A 12,711-nucleotide genomic window follows, 5' to 3' on the forward strand; every position below is an offset into this window, starting at 1 on the left:
TTATTAGAGAAACTTCTAAAATAAAAGTTCCATCTATACAAATAATTTCCATGTTAATTATTATAAAATCACAAAATTCTTTGGAAGTTTCTTAAACGCTTTTGTTCTGTGATACATTGTCATGTAAATTATCAGTTCACCACTGCTTATGAGAATCTCCATCACCATATAAAAATATGAAAAGCGATAATCCTCCGAGAGGAACAGCAGACTGCTACTAAGAAGAAACTGTTTCCGCCACATGTAAACTGCAGCGAATCTCTTGGCTTCTCTATACTTCAGCTCCCAGCCTACACAGGGAGAAGCCCTTCTCTTGCCTCAGAAGGTTATCTCAAGGAAAAATACATCAAGGATCATGAGGCTCACTGATACTATGGGTATACCAGACATTTCACTAAAATGCACACATTATATCAAATTGTTAAAGTCCCTCATTTATTTTCTGTGGCAAATAGGGTCCCTTCTTTCTTGGTTTGCATATAACATTAGGTGGGCCAGGAAGCCTCTCCATTAAAAACTAACCAATATTTTTTTTCTTCATTATAAAAGATCATTTTCCTAACAACTTTGCCAAGTTACCTATCAGAGATGAAGTTTTCCACACTGATGTTTTGGGACATATTTTAGCTAAAGTTTCTGAAAAGAGCAAGGAAAAAATCAACCATATTGCTCTTACTTTGTCATAGGTGTAACAATTTCCATTTTCACAAATTCATATACAAGTTGTAGGATAGGGACTTCAAACTTGACAAACAGGATAGGGAGCATTTTCTATCAGGGAACATCTTTTTGCAGATGCTGTTAAAATTTATCTGGTTAAAGCCACATGTTAAGCTTGTGGAGGAAGGCATAGCTTGTACAAGTTTGATAAAGACTTGATAGATCTACCAAATACATGAAGACAGAAATTTCCCAAGGGTCAAATCTGGGCTGATTTTGGGGGAATGGGAAGGGAAAAAAAACCCACAAGCCACAAAATAAAATAAATACAAAATGAAAAACACCCTATGTGCAAGACATACTGGGCAACCTGATCTATAAGAATTGCTGGTTATGCCACTTATAATACATCCAAATCAACTAATTCCATCTGTTCTCACCCTTACCAGAAGGGAAGGTCTTTCAAGACATTTCCATAAACATCTGTGTCATCCCTTAAGCAATGAAATTCAAGTTTCTGGAACAGCTGAAACTATTTGCTTAGCAAAAAGAAGGAACACTACACACCAAAACAAATAATTAATTTGATGACTTTCTTGTCTAAGTCAATACTATAAATGGTTTAAAAGTTAATTAAATGGGTAGATTGAGAGAGCAAGGCACTGAAAGCTAAGACTAATACCCCCGGGTATCAATATAGAAACTCCATTCAGGAGGTTTCACCAAATTCGGAAAGCTTGCTTTGATTTTTAGACTTCTATCAGGTCTATTAATTGCAATAGTCCAGATACAAACTTAACTGAGGAAGGATAGGGGCACTGATTCCATTTAGTTATGGAGAATTGTGGGGAGGAAAATGAAGGTGTTATTCGGTATTTGCCCCATTCCTTCTGTTCTTTCATAGATAGAAATACCAGCCTTTTTTCTGACCTAATGTGAGTGCTCTTACGCTTTTCTCTCAGAGAACATGAAAAACTGCACTAGAACGGGTCAAGAAACCTCATTGCAAAATATCGTGGTTAGTGGTTGTAAGCCTTAAATACTATTCTGCTGTTTTCAGCTTGGCTGACTGCTCTCCTTCAGTAAGTGGGTAACCTGTCTTTTGGTTTTTTTGGTCACAGCTTCCCCCCCGACCCCGTGAGGTCTCCAGACACACATATACTTGCAGTCTTTTAGTGTGGGGGAGGTGTAACAGTATTTTGGTAAAGTAGTCGCCCTGTCCTTAGTGCTCTACTGGAATAAATAGTTCTTCACTGGAGTGAAGAACTATTGTATCGGGGGTCGGAAAAGGGACTCGAAGGGTGAAGTAATTAGAGCTGTGAAAAATTATCTGGTTTTGCTAGAGCTTGAGGCAATTATTTTCGTTGTGTTTCAGCCATCGTGACTGCCACAATCATTCTGTTCAAACTCACTCTAGAATAAAACCTATTCATTCAGTATAGATTTTGTTCCAAACCAGAATTACCACAAACCTTGGAAAGCCTACTTTGATTTTCAAGCTTGTCATTAAAATCTGCCCCCATGAACATGCACATATCTCAATTTCACGATTTGAGTTTTCATAGAAGATTGAGAACTACCAGCCTCCAGTTCTGCTCCCAGCCTCCAGCAGATTTCCAGATGTGCAAGGGTCCACCTGTATGAGTGAGTGTCCATGTGCGTGAGGGAATTAACCATTTAAATTTGTGTCTGGAAGGACACTAAAAGGACTCCCCCCATCTATTGTGCCAGACAGAATCCTTTATGAGAACAAAGAGCCCAGTTTAAACTGTTTTAAATACAGGGATCCAGCTCCTCTGGTAATATAAACTGATATGGCTCTGTTGAAGGAAAAAGAATTGTCATTATATTGTTTGGTTGGGTTCAGTTTGGTTCAGCTCCATTCTTAGTTTCCCTCAAACTCAACACTTGAATACAATGTTTTCTTACAATGGTTAGAGGAAAAAAAAAAACAACAGCTCAGGTAGCCAGGGAGTTGCAATAAACCAGCACAGTCCCTGAGCAAATTAAAGAAATACTCTTCCTCTACTAGAATCACTGGACACCTTTTCAACCAAAGACCACCAAAAAGCATAACAGGTAAAATTCTTATTTATTTCTAGAGTATCCTGGACATCTCAAGTACCGCACAGCATTTCATTACGACACTGTCATGATCATTACTGCTCAACTGTTTCTATACATTGTCTCATGTTGATCTTCTATTTACATTTCTTTATAGGATAGGGTTCCAAAACATAGTTGGAGAAGTCAGCCTCCACTACTGAAGATCATACTATTGCAGTGCAACAAAACCCACAGGTAGAAAGCCAAAATTATGCGGTACTATGCTCTGTATTTATGAATCAACATCCTCAAACTCCAGCAGATATTAACCGGAGGTGCAGCAGTAGTAAGTCGGGTGGATCAGCACTGTGGGATTCCTTAAATAATAACAGAAAAGTTGCAATGTATTAATAATCAATGCAAAGAATATTGTCATGGTCTCTTAAGTTAAGGATGCAGAAATTTTATAATACAAAAATAACTGGCATCTGGCTAATTCAGAAACATTTGCATGAATGCTGACTTTGACCAACTGAAAGATTCTCCTTATTTTTAGGGACCCATGCACTTGGCCCATTTTCTTTTTGCACTATCCATATTCACCAGTAAACAAAGAATGTCATACCACAGGGACTACACTTTAATATTTGATTTAATATTTTCCACTGCTATTTTAAGATATTCTTTCAAAAGAGCAAGTTTCTATCTATGCTATGTAACTTCTAAAACAAACCACAGGCTGCTTAGCTATACTAGGTCCTTCAAAACTAAATGGAGAAACCCACTGGGAGGCAAAAAGAAACCTCTTTAAGCCACAAAACACAGACTGTTAATTGTCATTGGCCTCCTGCTTATTCCCTCCTGCCCCTTGAGACATGATATTGCATAATCCTTCTGCTGCTACTCTTTTGCCTAAAAACTGCTATTTGGGTGTGCACGTTAGTATCACAGTAAAGGAAAACAGCTTACAATCCCATAAAAGGATGCCAGAATTGAATTATTTATCACCAGGAACCCAAACACTTTTAAGATCTCATATATGTATTTGTAGTCCCTTCCTTCCCAAAATGTTGTTCAAATATCTGCTTACAATACTGAAAGAAGACTATCTTGCTATGTATTTCATCCTTTATGATTCACAGGTCTCTTGATTTTCCTCCCCAAAACAAAAAAATAAGTGGAAAGATAACAACAGGGGACCTTACAGCAAAGCTCAAGAATATTTGCAGTAATGGAAAGAAGGCTTTCAGCCTTCTCTCACATAATTTATGCACTAATAACTGAGCATTACTTCATTGCTGTCCTCAAGCACAACTATCTGAAGACATTTGCATAGTTATCTAACAAAAAATTCTGTTTGTGAATTAACTTGAGAGAGTTTTCTATGTATATGAACATATACATATTCATTCTGCTTGAATAAAGCTACAGCTTTCATACTATAAATACTACAGTTGAACTCCAGTGTTGAACTTCTGAGTGTCTTTTATTGTCTTGACCCATTTCATGCTTGCGCTCTCCTCCCTCTGAAGTCAACGTGACATGTTTCAGCCACCTGGGTACATGCAATAGACCCCAGCATCTTCTCTGCCCACATCACTGCATCTTCACCTGATGCAACAAGACGACAGGAGGAACAGAGCACTCTGAAGCCAAGAGGGGAAAACCACCATTTTTAATGGCTTCAGCTTGCCCCTATGTAAGTGAAAAGCATCTCCACTGTGAAACCAGTGACGACAGTAAGACAAGCAGCTCCTCTCCATTTAGTGATCCCTGCCTTGTTACCCGTTATTTTGTCATTTGAATTCCCCATTAAAAAAAAAAGGAAGTCACATCCCCGGCTGCGTGAGGCTGCCACGTGGTGATACATTATTCTGTCCCTCTTGCCATTCCTCTGATCCTCAAATGTCACATTTCCTCACCATTAACAAGAAGCAGAAGGTCCAAAGGGGCATTTTTGAGAATGTCAAAAATAAAGGCAGTTTCAAAAAAGTGCAAGTTTATGCATCAGGTGCGGTCTACTTCCAAGCAGAATCAGAAAGATTGTATCAAGTCAGAAGACAAGACTATCAAACGAGACTTTGATTGCTTCTAGCTTTTCAGCATAGGGCAATCAAAAAAACACAGTACTTACAATAAACTATGCCACCATAAACAGCTTGTGCAATTAAAGTTCTCTCTTTTTTTTTTATTAATTCATGGGGTTTTCAAATTTGAGATCAGCTGTTTGTGTGCTAGCGACACAAATTAACACAAACACACTCCAAACAAACTTGCAATCTATGCTATATTGTTTGATGGCTATGTTTTCAGTATCAAATTAAATACGATGTTGCCCAGATTTAAGATTAAGAAATAGTTATTGCTTTTCTAACATTACTTTTTCAACTAAAGGGAGGTCAGGCTAATAAAACATCATTTGTGATATTGCTATGCATTTTAAGGTGGCACGTTACAGACATAACAAGTCTCTGAATTGATCCACAGTACATTTAAAATTAAGTTAATGAAATTAATCTCTCTCTAGTAACAGCACTGACTCAGATCAATCTCATCAGAAGCCAACATGTGAATGAGCGCAGAGGTTCAATGAATGAAAGCCAGAATCTTCATGATGGGAACGGGCACAGGAACAGGCCAGAAGAAAGGCTGCACTTGTTCAGAAAGAGGACTTTCAGCTAGGTCATTTCAGCAAAGCAGTAGAAGGCAAAGACTTTTAAAGCAACACAGCTCTTTTTTTGCTTTTACCCAGGGGCAAGCCCTTCAATCTTGAGTCTGGGAGAGAAAGAGCAATCTTCAAGAGGTGGCAAACTGTCTGGAAAACAATTCTACACCTTTATCTTTGAACCAGAGGTCTTACTCTTAAGCGTAAAAGCACCAAACATGTAGAGTATTTCTAAATATGCCCAAGGCTTAACTCTGTTCTGAAAAGTGATGAACTTAAAACAGTACCTTGTGACTGATTTGCAAGTTTTACTACTGGAGGTTGTGCAGCCCTGATTCATGCAGGGACGTAGATTGTAACTGAGTTTCCCTTCCTCACACAAGAGAAACTGCTGCTGGAAAATGGTTCAAAGCAGAAACAGGATTCTGTCCAGGCTTGTGCCTGGACAACGGTCAGGCATTGTCCAGGCCACTGTAGATGACCATCAGTTAAAACCATCTACAATCTCACTGGATGCTGAAGGATGTGGACAATGAACACAAATCCTTTAGAATGTTTCTTTTCCCTTGTTTTCCTCAAAACCCAACTTTACTCTGAAAAATGACAACATTAGAAACCTTGAGCAATCGTCAGCATTATCCTCCCTAAATTAGTAAGAAGGCTTTTGCAGGTATCTATGGTTCATGTCTTCTGTCAAGCCTAAAGCTGAATGCTTAATTGCTTTTACTTCCAAACACAGTCTTTTCATATTTGGAAACATGGTGTGGCAAACGAACTTTAAAACGTTTGCACAAAATTAATCAGAAGTGAGCTTATAATTTCAATTCAGATATAAACAATTTACATTAATTATTTAAACACTTAATTGACAATGTGCACTTTCAAAACTCACGTCCCACAAATCATTTTGACATGTTTCTGCTCCCTTCCACAATAGAAATGAAATGTCATCAGCAAGGTCATGGTTCAGAGTGATTTCAGGGCAAACCGCAAATTCCTGCCAAATCAGAGATTGTCTCATTAAAAAAAAACCCACACAAAAAAAAAACCAACCCAAAACCAAACCACTTAAGAAAAGGTTTGAACAAGAGGGACTTGTACCTTACCATAGATGATACTGTTTAAACAATTCCCTTAAAGAGTCTCACAATCATAACCAAAACAAACACCTGCCTAAAGATATCCAAGAAAAAGAGGAAATCCAAAAGACTATTATTTCTAGTGTGAAATGCTGACAGCCCAAATACTGGGAGAATGAGCAGTTAAATTCACCTAAATGGCCTCCATTTAGGTTCTGCACTTAGAAAAGCCAAAGCCAGACAAACATACTCTAATGAAAGCACAGGGTTTACAAATATACCAGCAGCACCATGGCATGCAGAATTCCTCACACCCTAGTCTTTCAGGGCACTCCTTACTCACCCCAGCACCAGCCAGATGACACTTGTGTTTGCACAGGTTACTCATAATTCTCCACCTTTCTTTGCTGCCATAATCATTTCACAGCAGAAACAGAAAATACCAAGGAGGTATAGCCTTCTCCCTTACTAGTTTTGTGTCTTACCTAATAAATCATTGTTCTCCAGTACATTAATAATTTTTCTTCTCCTGACTGCATCCTACTTGTCCATATTGTTGTGACAGCAAGGGTTTCAAAACTAGACAGGGTTAAAAAACAACACTCCCATTAAAAACTTAGCTATGGCTTCATTATTTTTTCCCCTCTAAAACTCAACACTGGTAATAACAATGGAGAGGGCTCTAATCTAGATACAGATGCCAACAGTTAATAGACATTTCACTACTGTATCATCTTAGTCTACTTAAAATATATCTATAGACCAAAGGGATAGAAATACTCCTGGAGAGAAGTATATACTTGTACTTTAACTCCAGAGCATGACAAAAGTCAAAGAAGCTGTTTTATAGTTGGCAACTGTGGAAAAATATTACCGAAACAACAGCTAGTGTAGAAAAAGCTGTTAGAAAAAGTGCCTTCTGCAATGCAACGTATCACCGCAGGCAGCCGTATTGCAATTTTTTACCATCAATCTCCAGTGTAAAACCCAAATATATTTCAAACCTACGGGTTTCAAGATACTCACTTTCATCATATTCCAGTCTTCGGGATTACTCTACACAAAATGAAGATTCCCCAATCCCAGTACAAATCCCATGTTCTCACCTGTCCATGTTAACACACTCCATAATGCAGTTAGTACCATTGCTGCACTAATGCCTACAATGAATGGATGGTAATTCCTACACCAGATCTTTATTTAATTGAATGTATGACTTATGCTTCTTTTAGCCTTCTGAAGTCACACATGTGTATAAGCACCTGGCATCCTTGGCATCATTAGCCTACTTATTATCTTAATCAGGTTTAATATTGTGAGAATGGGAATGCAGTTCCTTATTTCCTCCATTTTTGTCTTCCCCAACTCAGGGGGCACTAGGGATTTTGTGCAAAGATTCAGGAAAAGGAATGAGGTTTTAGAAGCGATATTAAGTACGTCTCTTCCTAAGTCTGACCTTTTCCGCAGTTCTGCAATGCCCCCAGAAGTAAGGGGACAAGGTCAGATTCAACTCAGATACAATTGCTCAAAAAGCCATGGACTGTGCCATGTAGTAACTGCAAATGAAAAATATCATCTCTAAATGACAAATGGCTTGCTTTCAAACAGTGCATTCTCCCAGAAATTTGCCTAATAGCAGAATCCTTGGAAACAATGTTCCCATGGTCATTGACATTTGCTTCCATGGTATTCAGATAATACCCTGCAAGTTCCATACCATACATATAAAAAACCATTTCCTTCAAGCTCCACTCTCCTGTTCAACCCCTGGAAATGCACTGGTGCTGTATATAACTCCTGCATTGTCCCCATCCCTGTAATACATTATATAAAAACTTGGAGACATTGATGCTGTGAACAGGTTTTCCTCCCATCTGCTGATACACGGCTGCTTCCACAGTTTGCTAGGCTGTACAAGTGAAAGGTATTAGTCTAATCCAAAAGTTACCAAAGTCCCAGTGAAGAGACACTAATAAGTTCAGCTGCATTTAGATCACGAGTTATCCCAACGTATAATACAATCATTCCTAAAAGCACAGTCTTCCTCACATGAAATGGCTGTGGTGAGCGGTAATCTCTCATAAAAAAAAAGCTATGACAAATTCATCTGGAACCAAGACCAACTGAAAACGTATATGTCAACAACAAGGGATGCCCAGATAATTTAAATATTCCAGAGATGCATTGAAGTGAAGATGCAGAGAACTCTCTTAAAAATAAATAAATTTTAAAAATGCTCATTTAGGGAGATTCCTGTTAATACTCATTTGTGGAATATAGTACAAGCCACCATGGAATTTTGTTTCATTTCTGATATCCATTTACGTTTCTAAGCAATACAAAAAGCATACCCAGGGAAAAGTTACAGTGAAAATAAAAAGGTACAGATTAGAGTAATTGAATTATGAAGAAATTTCAGTGCAGGCTGAGGTAAAGATAAAAAAAACCAGACAAATTCAGTTCCTAAGCAATTGATTCTGCTCTGAAGCTGTGCCTCAGCATACGGAAAGCCACACAGGATGGGGCCACTCGGTCACATCCAGGACAGACTAAGATACAAGCTTAAAAAAACCTTTTTTTACAGCAGAGCCAGGCTGTTTGGAACAGCAAGAAGGCAGAAGGCTTCATTGGCATGTATTGTATGTATATGTTTATATGGTCCTTCTGTATAAATAGATGAGAAAAACTACTCTAAAGATCCAGAAATAGGCACAGCTTCCTGTGCCTACCACAAATATACCTCCTACCTACCACCCTTGGACTCAAACCCACGCTGTTCTTCAAGGTCTACTCTTCCAGCTGTTCTCACCTATTCTGCTTTCCTAAGTTTCCAGGCTCTGGGACAACACATCAGCACGCTCATCCCTGGGATGAAGGAAGTTTGATTAGAAGGCAGAGTAAACGTAGGCAAGGCAATAGCAATAAAGAGCTGGGAAAAAAGTGCTCAGTCACAGAGCAATCCTGCACTGCAGCGGTCTTCAGCCGTCGTTCTATCAAATGATTCCCTTCCTCCCTCCCACCCCGCAAGACCAAATGTCTTACTAACAGACAGCAGTTAATCATCAGATACGAAATTTGTCTCTCTTGATAACGAGATTTAGAGGACAGAACATTATGTAATAAGAACATGTTTTGTAGAGAGGCAAACAACTAGATGATTGCAACATCACACTGAAAATTGTTTAATAAGATCCTTCATACCTACTGTTTTTCCACTCTAAAAAATACAGCTACAATCCAAAATTCACATGGAATTTTGGTTAAATAAGCATTTCTCCATCCCAAAAGAACTTAAGATTTCAACTACCATGAAATCTATAAAAGTCAAAACATGCTAATAAGTATTTCTTAAAGGTAAACATAGCACTGAAGACAGCTTAGAAATGTTAACATGTTAAAACACTTCAAATGTTTAAAGACACTGATGTTGTCTGGAAACCATACCCACACGTCCAGCCTTACAAACCACATTCCTCAAACCTTACTCAGATCTACGAACTCTATGAATTCTCATCACAACTCTTACCTTCCGGATCTTCACTATAATCACTTAGATGCAAAACAGAAGCACCGAGACCCCTGGATCTAATTGCATTTGGGGAATAATTTCTATTACAGATACACAGAAAAGCATATAGCCAAAGGCTAACCATTGATATTATCAAGCCCTTTTACATCAAGAAACTTGGGGGAGCAAAGGGAAGGAAAGACAGAGTATATGGGGAGTGTGCTTTCAGAGGTAGCACAGCTTTCCTGATTATATGCCTCACAGAGGCAATAAGGGTTCATTATGATCACCTGTTCCAGCCTCCCCTATGTGTATCCCATAAGATTTTCCTATACTAAGTCATGTTAAAAATTGACCTACCTTTAGAAAAAACATCCTTGGTTTGAAGTTTTTTAATCATGAAAAACTTTAAGAATTTATTAGTCTAATGAGTGCTGTTACTTTAAAAAAACTGCACCCCTGTCTAGTCTCAGGATGTCCAACTTCAAATTTCCAACACTGGATGTTGTTCAACCTTATCTGGCTTGAGTTAAGAGCCCATTATTCCTCCCCTTGGCATTTCTAGGCAATGATCCAATCACTTCTTTCTTTCTTTTGGATCCACTCAAGACAACATATGCTCTGAGTGGCTTTACAGCAAGGGGCTTTTAAATGTTTTATATACTGTGGTGGGTTGCACCTTGCACACAAATCTCTCACCTGAAGTGCATACAGCAAAACAGTAACACTTGTGCACCTCACAGCTAATTTTCCCACCTAATCCTCTATCTTCTCACATCCACGTAAAGGGCTACTCCCTGGCTGACTGCCCATGAACCCTCCCAAGGCTTTCCAAAAATCACCACCTCTGGGGTGCAGAATCCCCAACTAACTGTTCCTTGTGGTACGACTCCACACATGGTATGCTGAAATGCATATCGGCTAGCTGCCCTCAGTAACTACCAAGTAACCCAAACTACTGTATATAAGTGGTTCTCAGGCTCCATCATTTAGTCCTTTCTTTGTATAGCCATATAATAAAATTTAAGCTGCACATTAATAATAAGTAGACTATATTTTTTAAAGCAAAAGCCTGGAAGAAAAATTTAGGCAGCACACAACAAGAGCTGATCTTCACCTGAGCGCCACAGAGCCACTCACCTGCTCGGTGACGAAGAGGACAATTAAGCTGCCGTTCCTTATCATCCCTTCCACTGAACAATAACCACCAACGGCATCACTGACGGGCAAGACCCACCACCTCCAATTTTTCACAGTAGCGTATGGTAGAAAATATTAAAAAATAAAACCCAACCAAACGTTCAAGCACCTCCTGTCAGGTTATTAACGCCAGAAGCACCCGCTCTCTGCGGGGGGGGGGGGGGGGGGGAGCCGGGCTAGCGCAGCCCCCCCTCCGGGGAGGGGGCCGGCGGGAGGCGCAGCCCCGCGGCCGGACAAGCCCAGCGCGGCACTCGCTCTCCACTGGGACCGCGCCGCAGGCTCCCTCCTCCTCCGCTCCCCCGAGTCCTTCTCACGGGGGAAAAAAAAAAATACCCAAAACAGTTGAAAGAGGGGCTTACCAGGAACCTCGGCAGGAGAAGAAAAATACATGCAAACAGCAGCATCCATCCCCACCGCCGCCGAGGGCTGCTGATGTCAACTCCGCAGCTCGATGGAGCTGGAGGGTGAAGTCCCACTCCCGCCGCCGCGGGGCTCGGCTCCCGGCTGGGGCAGGGAGCGCACGCAGCGCAGCGGGCACAGGCAGACCCGCACTCACACGCACGCACAGGGTACGGGCAGACTCGCACTGGCGCCCGCAGGTGCAGCCCTGCGCAGCCAGCCTCGCCCCTTCCCCGCCGGCAGCACCGCTCTCCTCCCGCCGCCCGGGGCTCCCCCGCGCTCGGGGAGGGTTGGAGCCGCCTCCACCGCCCCGCGGGCGTCCCCCCCTACCTCTCCGGCTGCTCCCCAGCGGCCGCCCCCCGGCAGCGCAGCGCAGTGCCGCCCGCCCGCCGCTGCCGCCGCCCCGCAGCGCCCCGCGCCGGCGGGAAGCGGCCGGCTGGGGGCCGGGCCGCGGATGCGGAGCGGGAGCCGGGGCCGCCGCCGTCCCGCGCCGCGGAGCAGCTCCGGAGGCCGCGGCACCGGGCGGGGGGGGGGGGGCCTCCGCGGCGGCCCCTCTCCTCCCGCTCCCCCTTGGCGGACAGAGGCGCGGGGCTGCCCACCTGGGTGGCCCCGCCGTGGGGTACCGCCCGCCGCCCCGTGCGGGAGCCCGGCAGGGCCCCACCCGCCAGCGCAGGTCTCCTCCTCCGACGGGACTGGGGAAGGGTGGACACCCCGTTAATATTATCTCCTCGTTTTCAGCGGTGTTTAAGTTGCCTGGAGCTCGCAATTCAGAGGGCGAGTCAGTGATTTCTCAGAATGGCCTTGGAAGGGGGAAAAAAGGTATTTACTTTACAATTTTACGATTTTTCAACCATTAGGAAATAGTAGCTGTATCTGTTCTGTGCACCAGGTGAGGGAAGCGTCCAAAGGGTAAAACTTATCCAAAAGGGTAAGTGTATAATAAAAGGCACTTGTCCTAGCTGTCTTCCCTACAGCTATATACGATAGTTCTTAAGCTTTATGACCATCACTTTTAACAGTTCAAGTGAGCTAGATTTATCAAACAGCTACAAGTATTACAAAATATTCCAAATTTCAAAAGTAACCAAGAAAAACAGCATCATGATTCATCCAGATGAACTGAATGATTCATTCACCCTCATAGGCATCCTCGG

General features: G+C 41.7%; 1 protein-coding gene across 1 annotated transcript in view; it reads right to left on the reverse strand.

Moving 5' to 3' along the window:
* The window catches only part of SYTL5 (synaptotagmin like 5), a 90,806-nt gene extending 79,005 nt beyond the window's left edge, over window positions 1–11,801 (reverse strand). The window contains exon 1 of the mRNA XM_075174283.1: window positions 11,518–11,801. The gene's annotated coding sequence lies outside the window, so the exon portion shown is untranslated. The remainder of the gene's footprint in view (window positions 1–11,517) is intronic.
* Window positions 11,802–12,711: the final 910 nt, after the last annotated feature.

The sequence above is a fragment of the Calonectris borealis genome, chromosome 1 (genome assembly GCF_964195595.1).
Source record: "Calonectris borealis chromosome 1, bCalBor7.hap1.2, whole genome shotgun sequence".
NCBI lineage: Eukaryota > Metazoa > Chordata > Aves > Procellariiformes > Procellariidae > Calonectris > Calonectris borealis.